General features: G+C 28.9%; 1 long non-coding RNA gene across 1 annotated transcript; it reads left to right on the forward strand.

The window, feature by feature from the left end:
• Nucleotides 1–2,005: 2,005 nt before the first annotated feature.
• On the forward strand, nucleotides 2,006–3,565 carry LOC148209908 (uncharacterized). The gene is made up of 2 exons (XR_015792786.1): nucleotides 2,006–3,087; nucleotides 3,181–3,565. It is a non-coding gene; the product is annotated as an uncharacterized LOC148209908 (long non-coding RNA).
• The last annotated feature ends 13,203 nt before the right edge of the window (nucleotides 3,566–16,768 follow it).

A 16,768-nucleotide genomic window follows, 5' to 3' on the forward strand; every position in this document is an offset into this window, starting at 1 on the left:
ATATTGTTATGGATGAGAAAATCCCTATTTTCTACCAAAGTGAGATATCTTGATGGTATGATTGAGGAGAATATATCCTATATCCAAAAGGAAAAAGATATCCTGATTGGCTAAGATTCTCCCAGGTAAGTAAGTCAAACCTAAATGTATGCTCACAACACTCCACACTTTATACTCAACTACTCCGACCTTTAGTGCTATTCTATTTTGCAGGTCTCGTTGATCCCTTTATTCTGGAAGATTGATGCGAATTTGGCGGAATCCCAGAAGGCCAAATTTCTACGTCAACTTCTCTCATATTTTCAATGTGAGATCTTTAAATATGTCGCTTCATGGTCCTTTTTTTGGGTTACCAAGAGCTTTTGACATCACATCACCAATAGATGTAAGATGAAACTTCATGAATATTATAAATTCTTGTTAGGTCATTTATCTTCGTAACCTGAGATCTTGACAAAACTTTACATTAAAATCTTTAATATGTATAATCTATTAATTTCAAATCTTGAGGTGGGGTAAATTAGAAAAAAAATATCTTTAAAATATTAACTTTTTCTTTTTTGTTTTTTTATATGGTTTTTTAAGATAAAGACGAACTAAGGAGAACAATTGCCCTTCCTTCCTTGCTCTATCTTTAATGGTTCCAATGAAAATTCATCTTTATATAAGATAAATGCCATCGAAATTCAAACTTTATAATTTCTCTATTTATATGGTCAAGGCAATACAATTCACTCCAGATTTTTAAATATACACTATTTTCTTCAAACTCAATCTCTCATAATGGGACACATTATTTTACCACATATATTTTATAAAAACCAAAACAAAAAGAAGAAAAGGAAAAAAGTTATTGAAAAGAAACAATCAATGAAGACAACGAAGTGATGGGAGAAACAACAATTCAAGAAATATTGAATGCATATAACCAAAACCCATACTTGCCCAAATCTTTCCAAATTTTCCAGAATTACATTCCCATTTTGGGTCGAATATCTACCTTTTTCCCATTACCCTTTTTGGGAGTGTGGAGTGTATTTTGGCTGATTGGAAACCGAAAGGACAACACTTCAATCCCAAAAAAAGAAAAAAAATGCAAAAGAAAAAAAGAAAAAAAATGGCCCATAGAGTCCTACAAATCAAAATTTACCTAATGTTTTTTCTTTTTTTGGGTTCAACATGTAGGGTGAGAATTCGAACCTTCGCCCAAGGTCGGCCGTATATATCTAACTAGTTGAACTATCTTCAAGTCGATTAAGATCAAAGATACATGTCTTTCTTAAAGATCCTACATAGACATGAGACCTAACAAAAACTTATATAAACATGTCATACTCTTCTCATTGCCAATTGCTTTTGAGTCATTGAACCCCATCAATACTATATGATATCAGAGTCCAAACGAGCATCCGTAAAAAAAATGAGATCCAACCAAGATCGATGAACCAAAAAAGCCACGATCTTGAAGAGACATGTTAAGGATCCCACATAGATATACCATCTAACAAATATTTATAATAGACATGAGTAACTTCTCTATTGCCAATTGATTTTGAGATGGAACCTCGACTGAACTATTTTCAGGTCGATCGAAATTTACTCAGAGTTATTGAGGGGCATGTGTTATCTTTTTAGGGTTAATGTTAGCCATAGGCTTATTATTATACCAGACATGAGGCACCCCCTCCCCTCCCCCCTCCCACCTCCCACCTCCCACTCTCCTCTTCCCCCTTTTTCCAAAATTCTTATTCTTCATTCAGAATCTTGCTTGGTTTTGGGTCCAAAAAGTGTGGTCTCACCAAATCCATAAAAGAAATTTAGAGCCCACAAATTAAAGTGCTCTTTCTTTTGGAGGGTGACACTAAGGTCTCGAATAAGAATATATGTTTCTCCTACTTTTTGTTTTATTTTTCTTCCCATTTCCAATCTTTTTTTTTTTTTAATTTTTGTTTGAACTTTTGCTTGTAGTTTTGGAGGCTATAAATATGTGTGTTTGTGGGGAAGTTTGAGCAGGTGGTTATATGTTGTGGTTTGAGGCATTGCATGAAGTGGAAGAGAGGACTACTAAGCCAAGGATGAATTGCCGGCGGCTAGGGTTTGATAATGCAGCTTCTTTTGAGGCCGGCAATTCCATTCTTGGCTAAGTGTGGCTTTCTTTCTCTCATGTCATGCCAAGATCATTGTTTGGGGGCGGAAACGGCATGCCACATGTTATTTTCTCGAGATTGACGTGTAGGATGAATATTTATACTCCGAAGTTCGAGTTGACCAAGTGATCTGCTTCCCATGCCGTGAAGGTTAGGAGATTAATGGAAGTAAGAACTTGATGCAGACCGCTTAAACTTCTCATTTACCACAGTATAGTGCGCCTAGTTTCCGAAATGGACATCATGGCTGACTATAACTTTAACCGTTTGATGCTTATAAATATGAAAGGTAAATTCACCTCCACGTACGTGTGAATCTATGTATTTATTTAAGAGTTAATAGTATGGACTAAATCTGACTTGAATGTCAGAGTACTCATTATTCTTTTGCAGGTCTTTCTTGATCTAGATTTGCACAAAACATTTTATACTAAAACGATCATGATAATATTCTTGTTAAATCGTTCTCATTGTGCTTTTTTTTTCCTTGGAGGTTTGTGTTATGTTTAAAGACTGAAATATGAATGTTTTGTATTGCATCACACATAACTATGACTTGTTTGGATGTCATAGGTAGTATCATAGGTGGTAAGATTGTGGGTGTTACTAGGTTAGCATAGAGTACAATATTAAATTATCGAATGCACATTTCTGTCGCATCCGATATTTGATTTGGCTAATGCCATAAGTAGTTGAATGGCTCCTAATGTGATTATCTTAGCCTTCTGCTTCTATTGAACTTCTCGAACCTAGTTTGAGTACTTTAGCTAGACCAATTGGGTCCAATTGGGATTGTTAAGTGCAGTGAAATTACCTATCACGTGGTAGGAAGGGAAGAAGTCGTAAGGATCCGAGATATGACTCCTCATCCTACAATGACGACGAATGACACACGACAAAACCTCGTCCAAGCTCCGATCTTTCAAAAGATTGAGTCGAGGTATACTCTGTAAAATAATTCTGATCTTGATAAAGACAAAGCTGAGATATTATTCTGTAACCATTTGTAACTGCTCGTTAACCATAAATGCAGATTTGCATGCACCGGGAATTTTGCACACAGGTATACCCAATTATAATTGTAAGTCTTGAGAATGAATATCCGACTATAACTGACTTGAACGTCGAAGCTATTTTTCTTCTCTATATAGGTCCCTCCAAGGAATTTGCCTTCGTGCTCAAGTTCAGGAAGCTATCAGATTCGTGCTACAAGCACACAACCTTATGACCATCTCACCTTGGCGCTGTATAACTTTTTCTCATTTATCCCACCTTTTGTTGGACAAAGTATTTAGACTTATTCAACCTTCGTGCTAGTACTCTCATGGTTAGCAAGCAGGTCCTACTTTGACACGTGCTCTATCCACATGAAGTGTATTTTTATTTAAAAATCTAACTCACAACCCAATTACATATTATTATTGCCTAATTTACAAATTCATACCTCTAAGTTTTATAAATAATTATTTGCTACTCATACTAATCATCCGTATTAATTCCATTAACCATCAGTCAAATGAATCGAATGGTATTATATATGATATCTATATTTTCTATATATATGAATGTTTCGATTTGCATGAATAATAATGAATTAATTGCAGACAAGTTTGTTGCACGAATCTCTCTAACAATAGAAGTTTACTGACTGACCTAACTCTTCACATTATGACCAATCTATTATTTTCTCATTTAAAAATCAACTTTTTTTCACCGCATAAGCTGACTAAGCAAGCACAGACAACTTGAACTTGAAAGCCAAGCGTAATGGGAGCAAGAGATTTAATGACAACAACTAGAATCAAACACTATTTAATTGTAGAAATGTCATGTTGGTGCACTTATTAGAATCGAAACGTCGACCAATTACCAAATCCACCTATCATTACCGACATATCAGTAAAAAAGTATCGTCACTTACTACATGTTTCTTTCCTACCGAACCAGAGACAATAGAAAATATTATGTTAAATGAGACCAATTGACAGTGATATTTATATAATTTACTGATCTTGAGTCCATACACACAAGCATGTTTATCAAAACTTCCATCTCAAAATTTTTCAATCCAATTAATACTCATCATAATTAATATATATCTTCCTCATGTTTACATATTAGACATGATGATTAAACACTATTCATTTTCAATTTCAAGTATGATCTAAAATCTTTTTTTTTTTTTTGTTGTTGTTGTAGGATTCAAATAGCATCCCACAAATAAGAATTCCCAAAACTAGATGTAGTGGATTTATTACTCATCTTTATTCTACAAAAATGAGTTAATGCATGTCATTTTCTTCTGACCAATTAAACATACTAGTTGATTTGTCAAAGATTTTATACATGAAATCCAATTCCCTCTTTAAAAAAAAAATAAAAAATCTAATTTACCCTATCATGCTTGTAGTTTAGCTGACAACATGAGACTTGAAGTAGAAGTCAATTTCTTCTCATCTGAATAATCAATCTAGTCTACTAATATATGCTCCACTAATATATTTTATATACATATATTTCTCGTATAATTCATAAAAGGGGAGCAACAATATATGGCCACCTTAAATTATGCTGTGGGAGTATCTAATTTGAAAGTTAGGATAATGTTCTATGCCCCAAGATTTTATTTCATTTTAATGTTTTATGTCGATGGATCGATCTAGTCTTTTTTGTTATAAAGGTTCTAAATTCCTTGATAAAATAATAATGCAACATCAAAATAAATCTTATTAATGTGAGGTAGAAAATACTTTATGTTTAAATTTGACATGAAATATGGAAATTTAATGTCCATAAAATTTGTAAATTTACCTATTTCATATGACTTGAAACATGATAGCTTAGTCAACTTGATGTTATGGAAAATAAATCCATTAAAAATACTATATTATACTCTCAAAATGAGAAAAAAAAAGAAAAAAGCTATCATACTTGACAACTAATTAACTCATTAAAAATTACACCTTTTTAAATTCACACATAATCTTCTCTTAAAAAAAAGTTATAAATTTTATATATTATTTAGCCACATTCTATCACTAATTGCTTGACTTTTTTTACTTTTTTTTAAGTGTTTGAAACTATTATTATTATTTTTTTGTGCTATTGACCAGAATATAGTGTCGTTGTAAATCCTATATTATTCCTTTATTCATTAATTGATTAAAGAAGTATTCAACTTTTAATTATACCTTTTAAAAGTTCTTAGGTGTCTTCTAGTTATTGTATCATAATTAGTATATAATTTGCTTTAATGATTTTAATTAGCACTATATATCTTTAATTTTCTTTTGTTTGTGTTTGGAATATTATTATTCCAATAACTCTTTTACCAACCACCCTTGGACCTTTTAGCCCATAATTGGGCATCAAGTAAATTTTTATTTTTCCAATAAATTATAAAAAGGAGTTCATCACTTCTTGATTTAAACAGCTGAGAATAATAGATCATTTTGCAAGGCTGGTGAACAAAGTGAAGGGATTTTTTTTTTCTTTTTTCAAGAAGAAAACTTAGGTAATTATAAATATATATTTTTTAAAGAATAAAATATAAGTTTAGTCCTTGAATTTTCACGTCTGTATCTAATAAGTTTTTAAATTTTAAAAAGTGTCTAATTGGTCATTGAACTTTCAATTTTGTGTTTAATAAATCCTTGTTGACATATTCAAATTTTACTAATTGAATGTTTAGAATTCTCTATTAGATGGAAAAATCAATTTTATGTCTAATAGACCCGTTAATTAATTTTTTAATATATTTAGAACCTATTAGAAACACATTTGAAAGTTCATGAACTTATTAGACACCTTTTAAAAATTCTAATAAATTCAAGTATCAGATATAAATTTGAAAGTTCGGGTTATTTAACTTCTTTTTTTTTCCAACAAATATATTATTCTCTTTGTACTTCTAAATTATTTCTGAACTTTTTCTAATGTTTTTATCTCATGTGGTAGTCATTAATTAAGATATTTAATCGATAATTATTCTAGTTGTTGATATCATGGTTAATTTATGTGTTTTTACTTTTTTTTTATTTGCAATAATTTATTGGTTATTTGTATAATATTTTATCTAAGTTAGGCTATATATTTCTAGCTATTCCTAGTAAACATAAATATAAAAATAATAAACTTAAGATTCCGTTTGATCAAGATAGCACATTTTGGTGTATGTGATATTCAGACTACTTTCATATAAAAATGTATACAATTTGTAGTGTTAAGAAAAACTAAGACATTTTGGGCCAACATACCGAGAACGATCAAGCAGCTGCAAGAACCAAACGTCTGGGATGATGGAGATTTTCCAAAAGTTGGGATCATAGAGATCACTTCGAAGACAGACGATTGACACGTCATAACTTAGTTTTTCCTCTTTTCTTTTGATTCATTGGAATTTCGATTTTTGGGTTTATTTATATATATATATTTTATTATGGATAGTTAAGTTTCTTTGTTAAGAATTGATGTATCAGTAGATAATATGAGTTGGATTTATTAATTTTGTGTCGACAGATTTGTTTATTATTTCACGTGTTTATATATGCTTCACGTACTTAGTCTCTTGATTTGATTTTAAATCTGAATCTTACGTTCTTGAATACATGTCTAAAGCAGTTTTAAGATTTAAAAATTTAGAATTTCTTTTAAAAGCTGTTAAAAAGAAATAGACGTAAGATATTTTGATTGTTAATAAAATTGAATGGGGATATTAGTTTCTCAATTGAATAAGGATCTTAGATTTTTTTTTTTTTTGACAGAAAGGACTTAGTTTCTTAATATTGAATAGAGATACCAATTCATTAATAATTAACAATCAATTCTAGGTTCTTTTACTGAGACGGTTCAACCTGGGGTAGGAAATTAGTTTGAATTTTCTTACCTTGTGGTCTTTGATCAATAAGGTAACCTTATTATATCGTTGTATTAAATTTATTTTGGGATTTTAGTGTTTACGAATTAATTAGGGATTTCATGTACCCAAAAGATTTCTAATTCCAATTTACTGAGGTATTTATCAATTAAGATTGATATTTCAATTAGCTTTCCGTATTTAATCACATTGATTTTCTTGATTGTTTTAAAACCCAATTCGGTTTTCCAAATAAAAATGAATATTAGTATTCGTGATACTTAAGTGAGCTAGAAATTTAGTTCAACGAGCGAAACTTCTGATAAGAAACTTTTTGACCCGTACACCTCCAACAAGAAACTTCTGATACAATAAACCATTTCACTTTTTATTTTATTATTATTAGTTTAAAATTATGTTTGTTTCCTCAACAGTTTTTTTAATGTTTTTTTTTGCCTTTCTTAAAAACAAACTTGATTTTTTAGCTAAATTAAAAGGAAAAACAAATTTTTTTGTTCAGTATTCAAAATTTGGCTTAGATATTGATAACACTTTTGGATAGAAGATAACAAAACTAAAAAACGATTAGGTGAAAGCAATGTTTATATGCTTAATTTTCAAAAACAAAAAATGAAAAATAAAATGATTATTAATTTTAGTCCTATGAAGTTTTCAGTTTCATTCATGTCCTAGCCCAACTAACCATTGATCTTACTTTTTTTTTTTTTTGTGAGTTCAACAAATATATATTACAAACTTAACTGCAATGTCTGAACACAAAATAATCAAATGAGAGAATATGAAAACATTTCCGACAATCACCCCCATGATTTAAGTGTTGAACTATTCAATTAATTAATTACAACATTTTCAAGCACAAGTTACTCGCATCAACATGAGTATAGTTCAGCGGTAAAAGTATTTACTCAATCCATTAAAATCGGGAGTTCAAATCCTCACTCTTCGTTATTAATGATAGCTCAAATTAAACTAAACCCCATATGTGTAGTTATTGGAAAAAGCAACCGTAGACGCAAAATGAAACTATTTTGTAAAACTCTAAAAAAGTTCTAAATCATAACTTTTAAAAATTCAGCAACAAAAAATGTAATTTATCTTTCTTTTCGTTCTTTTTATCGACTAGAGTTTTTGGTTTTTTTTCATCATTCATGTGGAGCTTTGTTCATCCTTCATTTGTGGAAAGATTTAGCCATATAAAAAGATCGATGAATTGTCGAATCGATCTAAGAGTTTAGTAAGGTGAGTTTTTCTTTTGGAGTACAACATGTGGGGGCGTGGGAATTCGAACTCACGACCTTTTATTTAGAGACATATGTATCTTAACCAATTGAATTATGTTTAGATTGATTACTAAAGTGAGTTTAATGACTATTAAAGATATTGAAGACATATAAAAAAGTTTTCATTTAACTTCAAAGAAGAAAATTAAAGTAGTTTTTCCTTTTGCAAATATCTTTTATATATATATATATATATATAACTTTTAAAGAAGATACTTTTAAAGAAGATAACATATAACAAATCATTCAAGTACTAGTAAAAAGTACTAAAAAAGAATGAATCCTAAATCTTTCTCATCAAAGAAAAAGTACTAATCATAGCATTTTGATAACAAGTAGGGTTGTATTAAGTGTCTTTAGCCTAATACTTTAACTATAAATACTTACTAAAAAGGTCTTAATAACAAACTATTTTAAGATGTTTTTTTAATTTAAAAAACTATTTTATTATCGATTCTTTTAGAAAGTATTTTATAAACGATTTGGTTTATCTTGTCATCTACTTTCTAAAATCAAAATTGATAATTAAAAAAAAAACCATAGACTCCTAACGTTAGGTGTGTTTTAGGGTTTAAACAAAATTTTAGAAAGGAAAAAATCACACAAAAAGATTAATATATAGAAGCAACATTCACACAATGGTATATAATTCAACTAATCAATACATTGCTAATTATCTCTCCCCTTGCTAAAAGAAAAAAAGAGTTTTATTTACCTAAGTAAGCCCAAAGTTATGTACCTAATCATGTTTTACTTTTTAGTCTGTGTTTTTTTTTTTGGTCTTTTGTCTTATGTTTTATTGTTGTTTTTTTCCCTCCTCTTCATGTAAAAGTGAAAAGAATGGGAAAAAAAAAAACTCTCTTTTTAAGTTCATGACATATAAAGAATCAATAAGAAGAAAAAAATCAATCCTAAATCCATTTCTCTAATAGAAAAAATGTATCAAATTATAGAATCTCAAAATGTAGTGATTTATGATGCAGGTTACCCTCATAAATCTCAAAAAATACATAAATCTCTATCATTTTCCGCGAAAAATGCACTCATAATATTTGTGACTTTTTTTTAGTCATGGAAACCTGAAATTAGTGGAATAAGTTATGAAGGTTAAAAACCATCACAAATTAAAAAAACAAAACTTAACTCTCCATTTTTTTACCGCAAAAAACTACATGTCTATATTATTGATGACTTCTCTTTTTAGTCATGTGTTTGAAGGAGAAGTAATTATTTTAGACCCGATTTCCGAACAAATTTTGATAAAAATGACACTAATCAAATATAAATGATAACAACAAACTGATGCAACTAGTGAGGGAGAAAGAGCAAATATGAACCAAGAATGACTCGCCGGAAAATGTGCCGGAAAAAGTGGAAACCTCCGGTGTGATCGCCGGCCGGCCGGCCGGCCGGCAAGTCATTCTTGGCTCATATTCACTGTAACTCACTCTTTTTTCCCACCAATTTTCTCCACGCTATTTGCCTCTATTTATAGGCTTAGATATGCCTTTTATTATATTGTCTCTAGATATCAAATATTCCACAAAGTCTTAATCACAATAGAAAATGCAAAACTTTGATTTCACCACAAGATTCACACCACCCCATATTCTTTTTACAATTACGAGTTTTGTATGTGTTCCGAAAAATTTGGAGTCTAATTATCACTCGAAACTAAATTCAATTTTAGCATTATTTTGAAAAGTTTTAATTATATTTCGGAGGGGATTGAGAAATATATATATATATATAACAAATATTATCAAACATTACTTTTTTTATTTTTATTTTTTTTATAGAAATTTTACTTCAAAATATAAATTTAATATGTATTTTTAAGAATATCACAAATTTTCTTTTTTATTTGTTTTAATATATATAAGCGTGACCTTTCTTAATGATTTTTTTTTCTTTTTTTTTTTTTTGTATAGTTTCATACTTTCCACCATTTTTATACATATTTATTTTATACCATTTAGGTAAATGCTTCTATAAATTTTTCTTTTTTCTTTATGTTTTTTTTTCTTGCAACTTTTGTTCTTTTTTTTGTTAATATACGTCTAATGAAAAAAATTGACGTAATAGAGCAATATTTATGCACGTGATTTATAGTGAATGGATATCATATTTGTTTCATATTTAATATTCTTTTCCCCTAACATCATTTTTTTAGCATTAATTGTAAAATTTACTTCAAAGGAAAAGCGGGGGTAATCTTTGTGAAGATTTGTGATTTTTTAAAAGTATCAGGAGCCAATAATGAGTTAGAATAATACTTCGAATGACATATATATCGTACTAAAAAAATGAAGACATATCTATTATGATTTTTAAGGTTGATGGTTCAATCTCTGACACCGTAATTGTTAAACTAAAAAAAATAAAAAAATAAAAAATACAACTTATGCAAACCAAAATTTCAATAAATTATTCTTTTACACAACCCACTATATATGCATACTAATGTTTTTAGTTTTTAATTATTGACATGTTGATATTAAAAACGTTTTTGGAAAGTAGATAACGAGGTAAAAGAAATTGATAACTAAATAATTTTTAAGTTAAGAAACTAAAAATAAAAGAGTTAAGAAATAGGTGATTGTTTTAATTCCTTTTCAGAAAGTCAATTTTTTTTTTCTTTTTCTTTCTTCTTATTTTTCCTTTTTTTAATTCAAAGAATATAATCTGTGTCAAGGGAAGTTGGGAGAGCCCTAGTGGCAACAATGGTAGGATGTGAGATAACTCGAAAATATATTTTTACAAATATATTTGAAGTTTTAATCAAATTTTAAAACTAAAAGAGTAGGTTTTCCAAATGTAGTTAAGATTTCAAGAATTTTTTCTTTTTTTTTTTCTTGATGAAAATAAAAGAAAAAATTGTTAGTAAATAATTGTTTTTTTTAATAGGACAATAAAAATGAAAGTTAAGGTTGTCAAAAGGAATGTTGATATATATATATATATATTTATTTATTTATTTATTTATTTACTATTATTTTTTTCTATGAGTAAATCTTCACATTGTCCAAGATCATTTACATTTAGACAAGTGTGCATCACAAATTGGAGGGGATTCCAAATTCCATACATGATAGATTTGATAGAATAATTGTACCAAATAATTCATATAATAACGTTGAAAATTTGAAAGGTTGCGAATGTTGAATATCTTTTTTAGAAGAGCAACAAAAGATAAGCTAAAAAGAAAAATAGACAAATGGAAGAGAAAATGCATCAAATGTATATAGATTCATTTAATAAACATTGTATATCTTGTCAGCCACACGTCTCAAAAAAAATTACTTTTAGATAAGTGAAGAGCACATTCTTTTCGTTCAAGTTAGGATAATTTTAGGTTTCTTATACGAGCAAACCAAAAAGAAAAATGTGCTACCTTAGTTTAAGTAAATGTTGTAATGTATTTACATAAGAAATGCTTGATTTAATTAATGTCCATTTGTGAATTAAATCGACCAAATTATATATCACGCTAAAATCTCAAAGATAAAAAAGCGTAATTTGCCCCTTATATAAAGCAATCACATAAAAAAGTTCCATCAAAACTATTTTTACCGCAAGGTATATTAATTATATATATAGTGGACAAAGATAACTCAAAAAGCCAAAATAGGGAAAGGGTGAAAAGCAATATCATAAGCAATTTATCAAAAACCCATGTTGCAAATAAAGGAGAAATTCCAAGTAATCTCAAATAAATGCCAAAAGTGAATGGAATAGTTTGAGTAGTTTTAGAAATTTTGCTTTCTTTTTCTTTTTTAAGTACAACAATGCGTGTAATAGATATCGTAGCTCACAATTTTTTGATTGAAAATATATATTTTAATCAATTAAATTATACTTAAATTAACTAAAATTAGTATACCAAACTCTTTAAATTGAGATGAATAAAACCCAAATGTACGAATCCATTTTAGCACTTAGAGCAAATTTCTTTTTTATACCATTTCGATGACGTGAGACAATTTGCAATTCTAATATTTGGTGAGAGACCTAAAAAACAGGAATCAATTTCAAACTCCAACCACCATCCTCGTAATTTCCAAGAACAAATCCCACAGTTGACTTTGGAGTTTAAATTCCATTCGACAAAGATTCTCCAAAATTCTATTCCCTGCCTTTAATTTATCTGATCTTATGATAGTTTCAAAGTGTTGGTGGGTTTTTTTGGCAAAAATTTTAGAAGAGAAAAAATCTCACAGATAAATGAAATGATGGGTTCCAAATTCTATAAAAAGATTCACGACTTTTAATTTTAATCATCTCAATTAAAAATGTTTATATCACAAAAAGAAAAAAATAATAACTTTGAAGTCATCTAGTATACTAATTTTAATTGTGTTAGTATAAAGTTTTGAGAGGGTATTGTTTTTTTGCTTGTTTTGTTTTTATTTTTTTATTTTTAATTAGAATGGGGAGAGAATTTTGTGTGATTGTAATTTTTTTAACCTACTCGATTTTTCTTTATAATGAGTCAGTGATTTTTCTCTGATTTGAAGCTTTCGTATATTCTTGTGTTTTTTTTATTTTTGTTATTTTCTTTAATTTTGTTTGTTTATTTCCACCATAGAAGTGGGAAGTTTTTTCGAATACAAACTTGATGGAAAATTAGAAACTTTTGAGAGCCCCTTGAAAGTATTTTTCGGATCGAATACTACCTTAGTTTAACTAAATGTAGCCAATTTCAGCGGTATCCTATTAAAAGTATTTTTCATGTAAAAAAAAGTGATTAGAGTTAAAAAATGGTTTTGAAAACAAATTACAAAACATAGGGAATTAGTAGTAAATAAGCATGATTTTTATAAGCAAGGAACAAAAAAATTCACATTTGGATTTAGTTGGATATTAAATTGGAATATCAAGCTTTTCTTCTTCTTCTTTTTCCCTTTTTTTTCTTCTGAAACGGAAATTTGAAATGTGAGATTAAAATGAGACTAAATTTGTAATTTTTTGTTACAATAACTTTGTAAATTTTTAAGTTAAAGTACCCAATTTCGTCTCCAACGGATAGTTTGGGTGTCTTGAAGTCTCAAGGAAGTATGTACGGATATAGAGACAGTACGCCTATCCTACAAATTTTTCTAGTTATATCTATTTAATCTTTCAACTTTAGATTATTTCAAATTACATTTTTAAAACTTATCATTATAAAACTTTTGTGTTTTCAATCTTAAGAATTCTATGGAACTCCCGTGAAAAAATAAAATAAAATAAATAAGAATATGAAAAAATTTATTTAAAAAAATCAAGTAGGATAGATGTCTTAATAAGTTAAGTTCAGTTTGAAAAAAAAAAGGAAAAAACATCATATTTGTTATACCTAAATAAGAATGAATGTCCAGTGCACCTAGTAATGGACAATTTTTGTTTGTTTTTGTTCTTGTTTTTTGTTTTATCTGGATTGAGCGCCATTATATCAGCACAGTGCTAGAAGACAAGATTTCATAGTGGATGATACCACAAGGCGTTGTGCCATCTTCAGGGGAACTTCGTTTCCTACTGACTTAAACATAGTCCAATAGTTAAGGTATTAATAAATCTTCTTCGAAGTCAAAGATTGGAATCTCTACCCTAACAATTATAATGTTATTGGAAAAAAAAAGTTCTATTTCAAGGATCCATTGAACCAAAATATTATTTCTAATTGCACACCAAAAGCCACAATAACAAACCATGTGGCCTAGGCCAAGCAACACACACTTGAGAAATAGTCATAGCTAGCAAGGATAGGTACATTGGCACAAATTGACTCCAGCATTGTTGTCACAGTAGCCATTGCCCCCATGGTGAAGGCTTGCGCACTTGGCATTGCAGCAACCACTGTTGCACTGCCCGCTGCATAGCCCCAGCCCAGCATTGCACATCTTCCGGCCCGGCGGCACTACTCCGCCTCCACCGCAACTGTAAAGGCAGTAGCACAGCGGGACCTCGGCGGTGTACTCGCAGCTGCCCTGTGGATTCTCCTCCGCCTTGTGCCTTGATTTACACCTCCCGTTGCAGTCTGAGTTTGAACTGCAAAGCCCTAGCCCGTCTCGGCATATGTCCCCGCCCCCCACCACCACATCCACCGTGCCTGTCTCATCACAAGGATATCAAATAAAACATGCCGTTTGTTTGAAGAAATAATTTTAAATTTCGAGATTTCAAATATTTGTTGATGATTTTAAATTTTTTTATCTTATTTTAGGATGAGAAAAATTTGAAAATAATGTTTATTATTGTTTTTTTGTTTGAGTGTTGGTTGAAAAAGAAAAATAAAATAAATGAATTTACCGATATATATAATAACCTTTCAAAATATGACAAGGTAATGTTAGTAATTTATCTTAAGAACCTGTGAAATTCAACTAGTTTTAGTCGGGAAAATTTTTAAGCTATAAAATATTGTCATCGTGGTATTAAATATCTTTCGACACGTCAACATGACCATCAACATTTTCATATATCCCTGAGTTCAACATCGACATGAGAGGGATAAATCGAAATTTTCATTATATTACAAAAAAAATAAGACAAAAGATAAAAAATATCAACAAAATGTTATTAATACATACATAATATTAATATTAATTATTTTTAACTTATTTAGAAATAGAAAGATATTAATTTATTAATTTAATTTTTTTTACAATTTTTTAATTTCTCCAATTTTACAGAAATATTCATGGACATCAGCATTTTAATGATATTATATTTCCAACCAAATTAAGACTTGATATTTTCATCTAACATCAATATTTATAATATCGATGGTCATTCTATTATTTTAAGGGTAACAAGGGAGGAAGCCATTTCAAATTCAATGATATTAGAATTCCACAAAATCTCGAGAGAGCAAACAGACCAAATGACATTTTAAAAAAAAAAACTTTAGTTTTGTCCTCTAAACTTCCAAATCATATAAAAATTAAATTTTCCTAAGAAGAGGAAAAGACAGAATTCAGATTCAACACCTCTTTTTTTTTTTTTTAAATTATGATATAGGGATTTGAACTCACAACCTTAAGTTAGATATAATCCAGCTACTCAAATTGGAACAATCAACCCAACTCTTGTAAAGAAATATCCCATTGATTATACACTAAAAAATCAAAGAGTTTTTCAACAATGATAATATATCTTATATCTCTAAAATCCTAAATGAAAAGATAAAATCTAAGTTCAAATGTTAGAATCTATAAGATTCTAACATTTTTTTTGGGATATCTCGCTAACGTACTGGTAAAAACATTACTTTACTTTCCTAGAGGTCGAATATTCGACCTTCTTCTACTAAAACAAAAAAATAATAATAATAATCGAGTCTCGATCAACGACACTTACTTATTGCCAGCAAAAGGAGAGAGATAATACAAAATGGTAGACAAATAATCTTCGACATTTTAGAAGGCAAGAGATTGAAAACAAAGCTCCAATATTCTGTGTGAATATTAGTGTTCTTGGAAGAGACATTAATATATATAGATAAAACAAGAGACCATTTTAGGAAGGCAGCAACTCAAATTCATTGGGGGGAATGTTATGCCATATTTTCAATTTTGGCCATAAATATAATATCAAATTTATCGTATTGTAAAATATCTTTTAGAAACGACACAAAGTTTAGAACTTCATATGTATAGTAGCTATATCAATGATATATTTTATTAGTGATATCCATGATATTAAATATACTTCGACATGTCCATCGATATTTTTATGTATCCTTAAATTCGACATCGACATGAGGGACAAATCGACATTTCCTTTATATTACCAAAAAAGTCGACAAAATATGAAAAATATAAACAAAATGTCACTGATATATACATAATATTAATATTAATTATTTTTAACTTATTTAGAAATAAAAAGATATTAATTTATTAATTTATATATTTTTTACGATTTTCTAATTCTTCTCTAACTTTACAGAAATATTCATCAACATCAACATTTTATCGATATTCCTATCAAATCAAGATCTTGGTGATATCTCGTTAATTTATATATTAATTAATAGTTATGAATGTGATGTGAAGGGAAGAAATTGTTATATTTTTCATTTATAACAAATTTGAAAATATAGCAATTAAATTATGTTATCCATTATAATTTTTCCTAATTTTGAAATAATTTGGTGGAAATTAAAATGCTTTTTCCAATTATATATAAATTTATATAGATGGTTAGTTCTTTCCTTAAAAAAAACATAACATTAATTTTTAAATTTCACGAAAAGAAAAAAAAATTGTGATTCTATACACTTAAAAGGATGGAGGTGCATTTTCCGACCGGAAAAGATGAAAATTTACGATTTTTTCATCATTTATGGCGTTTTTTAAACGTCTCGAAAGTCAAAAAATTTTGGATTCTATGACAGTTGAAAAACGTCACGTGGTGCATTTTTGGAATAAAAAAAAAAGTGGAAGTTTTACACACGCGGGTTAATTTATGACATTTTTTTA

The sequence above is a fragment of the Momordica charantia genome (assembly GCF_013281855.1).
Source record: "Momordica charantia cultivar OHB3-1 chromosome 8 unlocalized genomic scaffold, Mcharantia_2.0 BLBB01000008.1, whole genome shotgun sequence".
Classification (NCBI taxonomy): domain Eukaryota; kingdom Viridiplantae; phylum Streptophyta; class Magnoliopsida; order Cucurbitales; family Cucurbitaceae; genus Momordica; species Momordica charantia.